Source organism: Rhinolophus ferrumequinum, chromosome 7 (genome assembly GCF_004115265.2).
Source record: "Rhinolophus ferrumequinum isolate MPI-CBG mRhiFer1 chromosome 7, mRhiFer1_v1.p, whole genome shotgun sequence".
Taxonomy (NCBI): Eukaryota; Metazoa; Chordata; class Mammalia; order Chiroptera; family Rhinolophidae; genus Rhinolophus; species Rhinolophus ferrumequinum.
In genome coordinates, this window is record NC_046290.1 from 31743033 (window position 1) to 31759736 (window position 16704).

At 35.0% G+C, this 16704-nt stretch overlaps 1 pseudogene; it reads left to right on the forward strand.

Moving 5' to 3' along the window:
* Positions 1–12748: 12748 nt before the first annotated feature.
* LOC117025192 (natural resistance-associated macrophage protein 2-like) lies at positions 12749–14400 on the forward strand (annotated as a pseudogene).
* Positions 14401–16704: the final 2304 nt, after the last annotated feature.

The window sequence follows — 16704 nt, forward strand, 5'->3', positions numbered from 1 at the left end:
CAGAAGAATATATTACATAAAAATTTTTGTATTATTCATCTTTTTTATTTTAGCATCTAAACTCTGCTCTGAAACTATATATATATATATATATATATATATATATATATATATATATATATATATATATATTTAAGCTTAAATAAATATATGGTTGCTTTCAATGATCATTATCAGTCTTTTTATACTTTCTACTTTCAACCTATTTTGGTTCCTTTCTCAATCAGTTACACTGATTGAGACTTTATTCAGAAAAAGTGTTTAGGTGGAATACTTTCTGAATCCTTACATAAATCAAAGTACCTTTGATTGCTTCATCCTATTAACAATAACTTCACAGAATACTGAAAATTAAGCCATATAATTTTGTCCTTTAGTTACTCCATTGTCTTCTAGCATTTAATATTATAAAAGATATACCTCAACCAAGCTTGATTTTTATTATTTTAAGGCTACCATTTTTGCTTCTTACAGATTTTTTTATTCTAGAAGTTCAGAAAATATAACTGGTATACATATATTTTCATTCTCTTTGCATAAATTGAAGACTTGGGTGTGTATTCAGTTTAGTACATTTTTCTTGTCTCATGACTTTGATTATTATGCCTATTGTATTTTTCTTATCTTTGTTTAGAAACACCAACTTTACAAATGTTTAGACTATCTTCTTTTTCTCCTGTAGTTATATTTTATCATCATTTATATCTTTTTCTAATTCACCATTTATAAGTGCCAATCTTTTTTTACTACATTCTCTGATTTTCTGTAGTTTGCCTGTTATTAATGTTTTTAGTTTTCTTTAACTTTGTTTCTAGTATTAATGTTTCCAATATTATTTTAAAATTACTTACACAATGTTTTGATAATTTGTAAGAGTTGAAAACTCTAAGAAAAATAACAAAGAGTAATTTAGCTAACTATACCCTGATCTGTATATTTCATTATCTCAATTTATTTTGATCTATACTCATTTAGATATACTACCTGAATTTACTAATTTATTTTCTTTGTTTGTTGCCTAACATTCTTTCTACTTTCATTTTGTTTCTTGCTTCTTGTTCAAATTTAGAAAGAAGTAGTCAAAAAATATAACAAATGCCCATTACATCATCCCTCTGAAATCATTATTTTGCTGGGCAAGAAAAACTTAATTTCATGTGTTTTGCTTCTCTATAGTATTTTTAAAGCTATCTCTCTGCTGTATTCTGGCATCCTAGTTGCTGTTGGTTTTGTTGCAATTCTTTGTAAGTAATCTGACTGTTCTTTATTGTGGCTTTTAGGATTTCTTTTATCTCTAGTATCCTGCAATTTTTTACGATGTGCCCAGTATCTTTGGGTTTTTTCAGTAAGAATAATATGAAAATCCTTAGCGATAAACCCTTTGAATATTGTCTATTCAGATATATCCCCATTTTCTTCTTCTGAAAGGTTAGGTATAAAATGGAGTTCTTAATTAATTTTGCATATATCTTAATTTTTCTTTCGGATTTTGTCACTCTTTGTGGCACATTACTGCAGGTATTGTAGGTTTTATCTTCCAATCCAATCACTGTTTCTTTAGTTGTTTCTAGGTGTCTTTAAATCTCATCTATTATTTAAAAAAATGTTTTGACCATGTTTTTCATGTCTAGTATTTCTAATGGATTATTTTTCATAGAAGCCTATACTTTTAAAATAATAATTTCTTACTTTTTAATGGATTATGTTTCCCTTATTTCAGGGGGACTATTTCCTTTATTACAGCTTTAGAAATTTTAAACATTCTATGTTAGAGTCCTTTCCAAATTGTTTTACCATCATTATTTCTTTGGATATAAATTTATTAAAATTGTTGGGTCCAGCCTCTCTTTCATGTTACTGATTTTCCTCATGTGGCCTTAATTCATTTTAGTCATTTTATGTTTCCAGGGAGTGTTCTGCATTGTGCTTCTCCCTGTATGAAGTTTTTAAGTCACCTAGAGCCCAGGCCTATCATGTGTGCAGATCAAGCTCCACACCTGGGGATTTTAATTTCTCTTGGGTGATTCTACCTCTTTCCCAGGTTAGTAGGTCGTATTCTAGGTTCTATCCATGAACAGAGTAAGGCCATAGGCTTCCTATGGGCATGTGCAGTTCTAACCATGCAGCACATAGAGTGTATACTCAGCTCTATGTTCACATGAGCTTTGGGACCTGACTGAGATGCCTTCTTTCAAGGTCTGGGTTCCAATGACAGTGTAGGTACAGTCCTTACTTAACACCAGGGTCTCCCTCTCTGTTTCTGGCCCATGGACATTTATCTTCTCAGTATACATACCGAGTTATGTATTTATATATTATTGTTATATTTTATCAGTTATTTTCTATGTGTTTGCAGTAGGAAGATTGATCAAACTGCCATTTGATCTAGAATGGCTAACTCATTGACTTTTTGTTTAAGAAAATATATATTTACTTATTTAATTATGTTTTTCAATCTTTTTCTCAGTCTAACCATTTTTACCTCAGATTTTTTCCCACTGTGAAGAATATTTCAATATAAAAATATCTCACCCAAAAACTCTGAATATTTTTAATGTTTTATATCAGCTCATTTAATAAAGGAAAATCATTAAAATTCCTATAGAAATCTTTTTAGAGTACATGCTTTCTTACATATTTATCTATGATATTGCTCATTTTTTTGCTAAAAATTCATATATTTTCTATGATTTTTAAATTTGTTTACTCCACAGCAACACTAATTTTATATATGCAATTTCAAATAAGGGATTATTTTAAGATGCATACAATTTTGCAAAGGGCTGTTTAGTAAGCTGGCACTAGATAAATTAGTTTAGCTAGCTGAGAAGGACAATGCGAATAAATCTACAGCAGTAGTAACGGGTGTAACAGTATATTTGGCCTTGCTGGTAAAACTGATATTACAATTAAATCATGTCAAAACTGCAACACAATAATAATAGACTACCCATGCAAACATGTTTAATTTAAAAATCATTTTGTCACAGTTCTACAAATGGAAAGTTATATTTCAAGTCTTAATTATTTAATGTTAAATTATCAAAATAGCTGAAAAGCTTCAATTGGCTAGTAGTGACTATTCTATTCATGTACTACATGTGCACAGGAGTGCTATGACATATACATTTAAATATGCTTAACGCTCCAAAACCTGCAAAAGCAATTAGTGGCAATAAAATTTATATTGAATTTGGATAAATTTTAGACAATTAGCCATCTTCTAAATGTAATTTTAGCCAAGTAATCCAATGGGACACATGACTTATCCACATTTATTACTCATTAGATGAGAGTAATTCCTGCCATAGCTGAACATCAAGGGATTTATTGTCATAAATTCAGATCAGCTAATGGACTCTGTAACCCTTTTTGTTCAAGTACAAATCCCTAGGTAAAACAAGTGAAATACAAATTGATCACAGATATATGCTTTCACATAGATGGCATGTGTATATATATATATATATACATGAAATTTTCCAGCCATATATTTTAATATTTTTTAGAGTTTATGACTGTATATGTATACCATGTGAATTTATATAATACATATCCATCCTGTATACATATACATACACACATATACACACAGGAAAATTATTAGGTTGATGTAAACATAATTGTGGTTTAAAAGGTTAAAAACAACTGCAAAAACCACAATTACTTTTGCACCAACCTAATACAAATTTCTTCTCAATATATACCCAGTTGTTTGTGGCTAGAAGATTCTAGGTGTATTATATGTACTGTGTAAATGTTTACATGTAAATAGTATACATACACATATGTATACATATGTACACATATTTTTTCAAGTGAGTTTCAATATCACACACTGTACAAAAATGTCTCATGACTCCTTATTACCTGCCTGAGAATATGAAAAATCACCACCAGAGCTTGAATAGTATATACCACTCTGACTCTTTCTTTCCCATATGATTGTTTTTTCTCTTGAGAATGTGACATGCTGTCTTAAGGAACTGAATACTTTCCCCTAAGATTGTTACAGTGCCCTTCCAGCCCCAAAAGACACAAACAGGCTCCAGGAAGTCACACATATTCTTCTAGGGCACAGGTCATTTCTGTTTACAATTGGGCCTCTTCTCCTCATCTGTCTCTGAGGTGCTGATGCTTTGGAGCCAGCAGTTTGCTGCCCTATTTCCTAGCAATGACATTTCCTGTCAGCAGCAGAAATGGCAAACCGGGTTTGATTTTAAATTTGATGGAAAGCCACTGGCCTGTGACTTTCCATCAAATTTAGACCGCACTACGTTTATGTGTTTGGAAGGAACTTAACACAACTTTTTACTTTACATTTTCAACTTTTTTATATTGTTTGCCATTTCGTTTGGAGATTAACAAAATATAAGAAGAAATACTTTAATTATCCTCTTTCACTCTTGACTTTTTATTCTCTTATAGTTGCTAATAGGTGTTTCAACATAATTTTTTGGTGTTTTATTCAAATTGATATGCTTTGGCACTGATGTTTCCTGTGAAACATTTGTGGGAGATTGTCACTAAGAAAAATTTAAAAATCCTAGGGAAGTCGAAATGTGTGTGTGTGTGTGTGTGTGTGTGTGTGTGTGTGTAGACATATATATACATGTGTATATATATGTATATACATATATAAACATATATATGAATACATATATAACATATACATATACCGTGATTCCCTGAAAATAAGACCGAGCTAGACAATCAACTCTAATGCGTCTTTTGGAGCAAAAAATAATATAAGACCTGGTATTATATTATATTATATTATATTACATAATATTAAGACCTGGTCTTATATTATAGTAAAATAAGACCAGGTCTTATATTAATTTTTGCTCCAAAAGACGGGGTTAGAGCTGATTGTCCGGCTAGGTCTTATTTTCGGGGAAACACGGTGTATATAAATAATATAAATACCAGAACTTTTAAGTCATTAAAGCTACTTCTCTTACAAAAATAAATTTAATACCTATAACAAAATACCTATCAAATGTGAGAAAACTCTTTCTACACACAAATTGAAGAAACTTATAGATAAATGATTAGGAATAGGGATGACCTATTTGAAAACCAGTACAATAGAGTTATCCTGCTTTCTTGGTACTCTGCTATAATCACAGCCAATTTAGTTTTTCTCTGAAAAGGGGTAATGTATTCTTACCATTTCCAAGAATGAGAAAATAGACTCACATGAACTAATCTATCCCTTCGTAAAAATCATAACATAAATCATCCAAAGTATCTACATGGCCCAAAGAGGACTTCTCTATCAACCCATCTATCTGTGGCCTTACCAAGCTTTTTCAATTTTCATTGTGTTTATTACCACATGGCATATTACATACATGTTCATTTTAGTTATATATTGTCTGTTCACCCCAATAGAATTCACAAATCCGTGTTTCCAATGTTATTTTTCCCTCAAAATCTGTAGCACCTAAAACAAAACCAGCATATTGCAGGTCATTGATAAATATATGTCAAATGAATGAATGAATGGATAAATAAAATACCTTTCTATAGCTCCTGGCTGTTTTAAATTATTTCATCCTCTACACTTATTTATTTCCTTTATAATTATCCTACTTAGTTTCTTATTTAAGTTTCTTTCCTATTCAATTCTTCCCAAACAAGGTAATCATGTTGGAACATTTATTAATAATTTAGACAACAATAAGAGATCATACAGGGAAGCAAATAAGTAATTATAAAATAAATTATAAAATAAATGAATTATGCAAATGTTACTGAAGAATAGTGAGATAAATTCAGGAAAGCAAAGTCTAGGCAGATATCATAAAAATAGTAAGAGGTGAACTGGGTTTAGAAAATTGTAAATTTAGATAGGATTTGTAAATTTAGATTGTAACATGTAGAAAGGGGACTAAGTACATGTAAATTTGTACCCCTCAAAAAACAATTAGGAGTCACTTCAGAGAACCCTTTATCTGAAACTGAGGATTGTGAAGGAAGAAAATGGTAAAAGGTAAACTAAGAAAGAGCTTTGTGAAGAACTAATCAAAAAGGATAACTTCTCAGCAGCGAAAATTCTGATAGAATTAGATGTAAGCCAGGCACATTTTTTTTTATTGAATATGGAGAAAAATCTTTGGTACTGGGCACTTACAAAATATGAGTAAGTGTCTTAGTGGGGCTTCCTGAGTAGCATGAGGACACTGGGTTTGAGGTGCAGAAACAGGAAATGCTAACAGAATGAAAGACATTGTTGAATAGATTTTCTGCTATTTGCAATTTATGCTTGGGTTAGTCTTGAATATCTATTCACAAATGACCTTAAAAATTATCTCATTTGGTAACACTCAATCGTGGTTGCACATTAGAATTTCCTGGGGAGCTTTAAATAAATAGATTTAAAATAAATAGATTTTAGGTGGTTAATTCTTATTTATCAATTCAAATTTAGCTCAAGGATTGTCTTTTCCAGAAAACCTTCACCAGTGGGTCAAAGGTAGGTATACTTCCTATAATGTCCTGTACATTTCACTCTTAAGGCATATGCTGCCTCCACTCCATTCCATTTCTCACTACTGGGATATTTCCTCAGGGGGTAGCCACTGGATTTTTTTTTTAATCTAGCTTTTCTGCTGTATACAGTACAGTGCTCAGTAAACATTTATTAAGCAAAAGATTAAATGAATGCAAGCCAAGACCCACCCTTGAGGTTTCTTTTAATGCTCTTCCCACTGCCTTTTCCAATGTCCCTATTCTTTAGATGATGACTTCAAATTTGCAGGTCAGAGAGAAACTCTTGGTTTACCTCTTGTTCCTTAGAGGCACCAAAGGCGTGTTGACTGGCAAGCTATTATTACGGACTTTCCTCATTTTCTAGGGAATAAGTCTCAAAGTCCATTCATGGTATCCAATGTCCTAAACAAAAAGGTCACAGGCTATCTTTCTAAATTTACATTCTAGAATATCATCTTCCCATTATTTCATATTCCTTCCAAAAAGAAAAAAGGCTTATGCTCTTTGGTCAGTTGCCTTTTCCTCTCCCTGGAATTCCCTTCCTCCTGCCCCTTTTCCATCCAGCTAAAGCCCATCCATCCTTTAAATTGCAGCTCAAATATCACTTCCTCTGTGTAACCTTTCTCTGACCTCTCAAACAGAACAGATCACTTCCTATTTCATGCTCCCTTAGCATTCGGGACATTGTGCTGCAGCCAGTGGGTGCCCCTCCTCCCCACAGCCTGAGTATTGCCTCTGAGACGAGAAGCCTCCATGGTTTTATTTATTTCTATATTCCCAGCACTACTATGATGATAATGTACTTGGTACCTAATAAGCGTTTGTTGATTAAAGTCAGATAAAAACCTATTTATTTTTTCATATGCGTTGGCTGGGTTTAAAGTGTATGACTGTATAAAGAATCTAATTCAAGTTTTAAAGATAGCAACAAACCAAACAAGAGAACTGTATTTTGACGCCCAATATTGGTGCCATGAATTGGAATTCAACATACTGGTAAAATTCTGAGTCTCCAGTTCTCAAGTACCAGTGTGGTACTTGACTCACTTTGAGACGATGATAATAACATATCCTTCCTTTTTACAATTTATTGATCTATTGGTGTGTTTTTGACCCATACTGACATCTACCCTCCTCCCTCCCTTTTTTGCTAAATGGGCTATATGCATTTCATGGGTGGTCAGTTACTAAGCACTGAGTAGATGATGTTGCTATTTCCGAGAATAAAGATTAGGAGGGGCAGCAGATTTGGGTGGAAGATAAATCTTCATGTCTAGGTTTGGAGCTCTAGATACTCCTGTGTGTGTGGTGGTTGAAGCCATGATGGAATAACACATCTGAAGGCTCAGCATGGAATAAATCTCGAAGTCCATACATGGTTGTAGTCTAGGCTGTGTTACAAATTTCTCTTCCACCCAAACTTTCCTTGGTGAGCTTTACTTGTGTTTTTGCAACAATATTTTCCTCGCATTCTGGAAAATTGAAGGGAGGTTTAGCTGAAGCCCGCTTGGCTTTGGAACTTCACCTTGGTGATAGATTCAGTACTTGCAACACCGTCTGAAACAAGTTTAGCATGACATGAAGCACAAATGTCAGTTCCCCAGGGCCATGTATTCAACATATGTTCTAATTAAAAATTTATTTTAGTCCACTTAAATTAAGTTCATATGTCATGCTGATTTTCTATTTCTTTCCATCCTTTGTCCCTCAATCCAGTGACCTGAATGTCCTGTGTCAGAAGGTTGGAGAAGAATGCATCTGCTGGAGGAGAAGGGGAAGCACATTTACCAAAGCCTGGCAAGTGAGGAGTCGGGCAGAGCAGAAGAATCAAAGCATTGTGTGTCATTATTGCCATTGTTTGTTGGTTTACGTTTTCACAGCAGAAGGTGCAGATGCTTTGAGATTACTTTGAGAGTTTTGCAGTTTTTCTAGCATCAGTGACCTGTCAGATGCCTGAAGAGTGGTCTAGCATTCTTGGAGCTTGTAAGTCTCCCTTTGATGTAGCCAGTTTGGGGGACTAGGAGCAGGAAGTCAGAACAGATTCCTCCTTATGACTTTCACCAATAAAGTATTATTCATTGACCCATATAGAACATTTATTTTTTATTTGAATAAATATGAAGAAAAAAGCCACTTTTCTGGCTTTTCTGATTTGCCCCAATATATGCAAGATTGGAGATAGAACCCAATTTAAATACTTTCATGACCATTATGATTCTGGACTACTTACTTAACCTCATTCAGCCTCATTTGCACTCAGTTTCCTCATTTGTACTGAATTGTATGCTCTGTGTACTGGCCACTGTAAAGGAACTCCATATCAATAGACTTTGGAGAGTGAGCAACGACTTTCCTTTTCTAGCTTCCTTGTTGTCCTGGCATAGCAGCCAGTAGCTTCCTTTGCAATTTTGAGTGACAGAGAAGAGAGGAGAGGAGAAGGGAGAGAAGAGGAGGAGAAAAGGGGGGGGGAAAGGAAGTGACAGAAAGGGAGGGGAGGGAGGGGAGAGGACCTAAGGAAACACCTTTGCTTCTAGATCCATGAGAAAACATTGCTGTTCAGTGCTCACTGGAGAAGGTTTGAAAGTACTGAATTTCTAAATGCCTCAGAAATTTAATGGAATTATTTGATTATGTTAAATATTTTTATCCAAAAGTTTCAATTTTATACATGCCTATTTTATTAGCAACAATAAGTTATATCTTTGAATTCTATACTTTTCAAAACTTTGTCACACAAAATTTATTTTCTTTACCACAATTTGGTGGGAGAAGCAAGGGCAGCCTTCTTTTTTCCATTCTCTTGAGAGGAAATTTAAGAGATTGGAAGAAGAAAGTGTCCTATCATTCAGAAGATCGGGGTTAGAACTAGGATAAATATCCAGATCATTGTCCCAATACCCATATTCAGATCTTCCTGTCCCTTGTAGCAGACTGAATCATCACTTGTAAATATTTCCGTTTCTGAAGCAATAGAATGTAATATAGTGTAACACAATTACTTGTACATTAAACAATAAATTCCTCTTTGAATATACTTTATGGCATGATTTTAAGTAACTCACAGAGCTTCCTGGATCATCTCATTAATTCTCACACTATCTTTGAGGTAAGGGAGAGAACAACATTGGCATTACATGAAATTGCTATAGATCTGTTTGATATATTGTGGTGATGGTAGTAGTGGTTATTATCGGGCTCCAGCACACAGGTTTTATGGGTCATTGGAAATCCAGTCATTCAAGAACAACATTATTAATTGAATTTTAATTAACATCTTTTTATTTAAAAATTAAGTTTGCTGACTACCCCTTGTTGAATGGGTAATTTAAATGAAACATTTAAATTCTAACTCATGGTCTGGGCTAGGATATAGAACATTGTGATTTATTTTTCTCATGTTATATACAGAGGGTGCCAAAAAAAATGTATACACATTTTACGGAAGGAAATCTGTATTAAACTTGCAATACTCAAAATACACCAATAACAAAAGATGAATACAAGTCACATTTGACTTCTGCAGTTACAAGAGGTGCTCAAAGTGGTTACCATCAGCGTCCAGACACTTCTGATTACGAAAAACTACTGCTTGAGCAACGTTGACCCAAGTGTCCACTTGCATACTTTTTTTTTTTTTTTTTGGCATCCCCGGTATTTTAGGGCAGGTTTTTAGGAATTTCTTTTCTTTCTTCCTTCCTTCCTTCCTTCCTTCCTTCCTTCCTTCCTTCCTTCCTTCCTTTCTTTCTTTCTTTCTTTCTTTCTTTCATTCATTTCATTTTAGAAAGTTGGCTATAAATCTATAATGTAATACAAGTATTTTTGGATAAAATTACATGGGAACTTTTTATTTTAGTCAATATTACATTAGCTTAGTTTATGAAAATTGTATGTACACCACCAAAGACCTTGTTATTGTTTATTTGATTACCAAAGAATTATAACTGAATTGACAGCAAAGCATATTGCTTAAACTGATTATAATAATATAAAAAGTGTCCTTGAATTGGAATATTCTAGCATACAATAGTAATGATTTTTAAAAGAAACCTTCTACATTAATATTTTCTGATGGCATAAATATTTTACAATAAATTATTTACTTTCAGCATTAAAAAAATCATATTTAGGTCTTTAGGATAAATATATATGATTTTTAAAATAACATGTAAAGATTTTTCTTCCCTTCATTTGACCCTGTTAATTTAGAATTTATAGACATTTGAAACTAACATTTTATTTCCTGCATGATAAGACACAAAGGGAAACAACAACCATATTTCTACTAATATCCTCTACACAGTGCCAGTAATTCCAGATCTTCTGTAATACCTCTGGTGACTGGAATCATTAATCCCATGTTTTGAAAATTATTTAAGATTGAAGGTGCCACAGTTGTACATATTGGTTCAGTCTCTAGAGCCCTAAGAAAAGATTTAGTGCATTTTCAAAAGAATTTTGCAGGTAGGAGCCCAAATGGATTTTCAACTAGGCCTCAACCTTTTTGAAACCTACTGATGTTGAATAGTCTTTTACTGGTTGCCATGCCAACTGATACCAGAGGAACACTCTGCAGTGTGTTCATCCCCTAGAAAGCTTCACCAGATGTCTTCAACAAATTGCTACGAAAAGACTTTGGTCTGTCAGGCTTGTTAGGAGATAAAAATCAGGCTAAGAGACGTCCCTGCCTCCACTTCTGATAAAACCAACCCATAAAATATGTAGACTTGTTCTACTCGCACAATAAACCAGTAAAATCTCTCACCCCCACCCTAACCCTCCTTACTTCCTGTAGCAGGATTTTTAAAATATTTATGCTCTTATTTCTACATGAAGCAGAGGCCATTATGTGTTGCAGCTGACATTGTCTGGCAGAGCAAAGCAAGAAGCATCTGGCTGGCAGCAAGGAAAGACATCAAGTTGATAAATTATTGATTTACATAAATCAACACCCTTTAAATATTGGTCTTTTGAAGAAAAAAAGCTTTTATGTTATTTCAGGTTGAAAAGTGTTAAGATGATAAATACTGAATCAGCTGTGTCATGATTTTATATTTCTAATCAAACATATGCAGGCATCACATGAATATATACAGTATATCTGATAAATTTGGGACTAAAATAATCAAATTTTGTTTTTGTGAAGATAAAATGGGCAAAAAGGAGTATTTCTTTCAAACATGTTTAAAATTTAAAATATTTCTCTACCTGAATATTCCTGGAATATTAACAGATTTTCTATAATGCAAAAAAAAAAAAAAAAAAAAAAAAAAAACGAAACAGAAAGAAAGAAAAAGACAAGCTATTTAAAGGGTGGATTTCTTTTAAAAAGAGAAAAGAAACTAGGCATATAGGGTCCATATGAAATGTTCTTTACATGTACCAGTTGGCATCTGCATGTTAAAATTGTGGGTTTGCACATGCAAATGAATCATTAATTGTCAAATTACCTGTTTGCATATGCAGTCATTTCACACAGTATGAAAATGTGTGGTATTTGCATATAGAATTGAGGTGTAGGCATTTACAAAGCCTGAGTTTTAGATAGGAATTGAAAATCTTACTGCTAGTTAGCAAGACAAGGAATTAGAAAATTGAATCTAAAATGTATTTTGGGCTACATTGTTGTGCTACAGTTCAAATTCAAAGTTCAGACAAAATATCTACACTTAGACTTCATCAGTGATAATGTGCTATTTGTATTTCCAGGATTATATGGTTCTTTGTCATTCTGTGTGTAGATGGTCCTGAGTATGTAAGAGTCTGTATGATACGTTTGTATTTCTGACATGTACAGAAGAAATATTTTTGGAAATATGAAAAAAACTCATAGTCATTTTAACGTCAAATCTTTCCCGGAATTCAATTATTTTAGTATCAAATCACCGGACTAATGTGATTTTTAACTTTCATGCTTTATTTTGGCAAGTCTATAAAGTTAGATTGATGGTATTCTTTCCCAATATTTCAAAGTGAACCAGAAGCACAGACATACATGACATGAATTCTCATGAAAGAATCACTAAATAAGAGTGTGAAAAAATTTATATAAATGAAATAAATTAGAATTTTTTAATATGGAGAAGGAAATTTAGTAATAATTTTTACTATATTAGGGAGATTGCTTTTCACAGAGAGAAAAGGATTCATTACTATGTGTCTCCGGATGAGTAATTAAAAAGAAATGGAGGATATGGAGCCGCCAGTGTGGGGCAGCGTGCCAGGTGACTGCAGAGCTGGTAAGGTGCAAGTATCCAATTCTAAGACCACCATGGTGTTGGGTCCTGAACAGAAGATGCCAGATGATGATGCTTCTGAAGACTGTGGGGACTCAGCCAGGCTTGGTGCCATCGACCCTGCAGTAACTCCTCTCTTCCACAGTCCACCGGGCACTCAGAGGAGCCCTTCACCCCCTACTTTGATGAGAAGATCACTATTGCTAAGGAGGAGTAATTTTCTTTTAGCTTTCATAAACTCTGGGCTTTCATGGGACCAGGCTTTCTTAAGAGCATTGACTACCTGGATCTAGAAAACACTGAACCTGATTTGCAGTCTGGAGCAATGGCTGGGTTTAAGTTGTTCTGGGTTCTTCTGCTGACCACTGTTGTGGGGCTCTTGCTCCAGACCTTTGAAGCTAGACTGGGAGTGGTTGCTGGGCTGCATCTTGCTGAAGTACATAACCATCTGTATCCCCCACGAATTATCCTATGGCTGAGGGTGGAGTTAGCTATCATTGGCTCAGATATGCAAGAATTTATGGGCTCAGCCATTGCCATTGATCTGTCTGTAGGAAGGCTTCCTCTATGGGGTGGAGCGCTCATCACTATTGCTTTTCTCTTTTGGGACAAATAGGGCTTGTGGAAGATAGAACCAGTTTTTGGCTTTCTCATCATTGTTATGGCCCTCACAATTGGAAATGAGTATGTCACAATGAGACCCAACCAGAGCGAGGTACTCAAGGGCATGTTCCTGCCATCTAGTTCAGGCTGTGGCACCCCACAAATTCAGCAGGCTGTGGGAATCATGGGAGTTGTCCTCATGCCACACAATGTCCTGTCCATTCCAGATGGATAAACCAAGCCAAAAAGTAGGAAGTTCAAGAGGCCGATAGTACTTTTTCATTGAATCCTGCATTGCTGTCTTTGTTTCCTTCATCACCAATGTCTTTGTTGTCTCACTCATGCTGAAGCATTTTTTTGCGAAAACCAACCAGCAGGTGGTTGAAGTCTGTAGAAATAGCAGCAATCACCATACTGGCCTTTTTCCTGATGATAACTCAACACTGGTTTTGGACATTTATAAAGAGGGTGTTGTTCATCTATAAAGGTGGATGTTGCTTCGGGCCTGCTCCACTCTACATCTGGGCAGTGGGGATCCTGGCTGCAGGACAGAGCTCCACCATGACAGAACCTATTTTGGCCAGTTTGTCATGGAGGGATTTCTGAACCGAAGATGGCCACACTTTACCCCCGTGATTCTGACCAGCTCTGTTGCCATTATCCTCACTCTGCTTGTCATCTTCCAACATGTAGAACATCTAATGGGGATGTATGACTTCCTCAGTGTTCTACAGAGCTTATAGTTTCCTGTTGCTCTCATACACATCTTCTTATTTATGAGCCAGTGGCCAGTAATGAGTGAATTCGCAAATGGAAAGGGCTGGAGGATTGCAGGTGGGATCATGGTCCTTATCATCTGTTCTTTGTTGTGGTTTATGTCCAGGAACTAGGGCATGTGTTATTGTATGCGGTGATTGCTGTGGTCAGTGTGGCTTATCTGAGCTTTGTGTTTTATTTGATTTGGCAATGTTCCATGGCACTGGACATGTCCTTCCTGGATTGCGGGCACATAGTAAGCATCTCTAAAGTCCTGACCAAAGAAGCCACCAGTGATTATACTAAGTAAACACTAGATCAGATTGCCTGGTCCAGGTAGCCATCAGAGCTAGTGCATCTCCATGGTTTACTGTGTGAACATAGACAAAATATGTGCTGTTGTACAGACTGCATTTAGGACTCATCTGCGTGTTGGGGAAGACTTTGTGTGCATCTGTTTGAAAGATGGAATTTTATTCTTCCTGTCCCCTAACCTGGGAAATTGATTAGGTAGGATCTTTGAAAAGCTGACAATTTGTTGCTGTCGTTCCAATATTAAACTCTTCAGGACCTCTGCAGGATTCAATGAAAAAGTGTTTATTGGCTTCTTGAACCTCCAGCTTTTTGGCTTGGTTTACATACCTGGAAATGATTAAAGTACAGCATATAAGTACATGTTGTGTGGCATGACAATAACTCCCATGATACCCATAGCCTGCTGGGTCTGTGGGGTATCCTAGTACAGAAGTTCTAGTGCAGAAGTTCTTCAAGTATTTCTAAAATTGATTAAATAAATAAAAAAACCTGATAATTCTTTAATGGTTGTTCACCTCCCCTCACACCAAAACCCACATTTAGGAATCATGATAATTTAAAATTATTGACCAGTTAAATGGAATACTGTTTCTTTTACTTAAAGTCACTGCCACTTGGGCCAGTTCACTTGACATCGTCAGGTCTTTTTTTGTTTTGTATTAAATGAAAACATTGGACTAGGATTATTTCTTGTTACTTCCAGCTATAATATTCTATGAGTATTATAGATTCTGATATATATATATATATATATATATATATATATATATATATATATACATATATATGTATATATATATATATATTTTAAGTATTAGATTGCATACTATTTGCCCCACTTTTCTTTGTACAGCTTGGATTCTCCAGAAGCAGATGCTGAAGTGGAGTTTGGGGTATAAGATATTTACTAGGGATCAATACTTATGGAAGGAAGCAATTTGATAGGTTGTCAACATTGTTTTATAGCCAACATTCATATAACACTTTTTTTATAAACTCTCTCTGGTACTGATGTTTATAAGAGTGATATAAATATATATATATATATATATATATATATATATATATATATATATATACACTTTTTTTTTTTTTTTTAAAACGTGATAGTGATTTTGGCCAAGAACGCCACTGGAGAGAACATAAAGTATTACTACTCAGGGTGGGCTAGCACAATTCCTTCTCCTGGAATCATTACTGGCATTTGTGTACTAGAGCAGATGTATCTTGATATATGAACATGAAGCATTTCGATTATTACGGAGCAGTGTGTCTGTATGTCCTGTGTCTGACAGTGAGGTTGGCGGATGGAAAACCTCATGACAGCATCAACATACAGAACATCTAGATTATTCTCTTCCTTCTTTGTGTTCTCATTACACTTTGTTGTAAGCTTTTTCTCTGAGAATATTAATTCCAAGACAGCAAAGCCATATTTGAGCATGTTTATTTTACTCATTGCTGTAGCAGACGCTGTTCACGGTCTGCCCAATATTTCCTCTGCCGGCCTTTGAATTAATCTACACCTGTGGTAGAAAGTTTCTTGGCAGGCTTGCACCCTCCCACTCCATGAGCTTATTTGTCTTTAGTTCCCTGCCTGAAGGCAACTAAGAACAGGTGTCGGGATATTCCCTCTCCCCTGAAATCCTCAGCTAATAGGGATAGGAGATGATGTTCAGATATACCTGCTTCCTGTCTCCAAGTTTCTTAAGGTCTCAGAGTGTGTCCAGCAGAATTGAGCCCCAGTGGCCTCCTTAACTGTTTTCTACATTCCCTGTCTCACTTTTCTTTCCTTTGTCCCTTTTGCTTCCTGTGTTCATCTACTAAGTAAACTACCTGCAACAAATTCCTTGTTTCAGGATCTCCTTTGGGGAGCATCCAAAGCAACCAACCACTGTTTCTCTAGCAACTCAGTGTCTGGCACATGAGAGTTCAAAGAATGTGTGTTCAGTTCTCTGACTGTGTTGAGGTCCCTTCTCTGTCTCTCTCTCTCTCTCTCAAAATATCTTACAATACTGTACATATATTATGAATAGGCTGGACAAAGGGATGATTCATGTCCCAGACAGGATGAAATGGGACCATGTGACATTTCAACATGCTACTCAGAACAAGTCACAATTTAACACTTACAAATTATTTCTGGATTTTCCATTTAATATTTCCAGACCATTGTTGACCGTGGGTAACTGAAACTGCAGAGATTACAACCGTAGATAAGGGGGGGAACTACTGTGTACGATATGGTCAAGAGCATGAACTTCAGTCACTTATGCCTGCGCTAGAACCTCACTGAGCC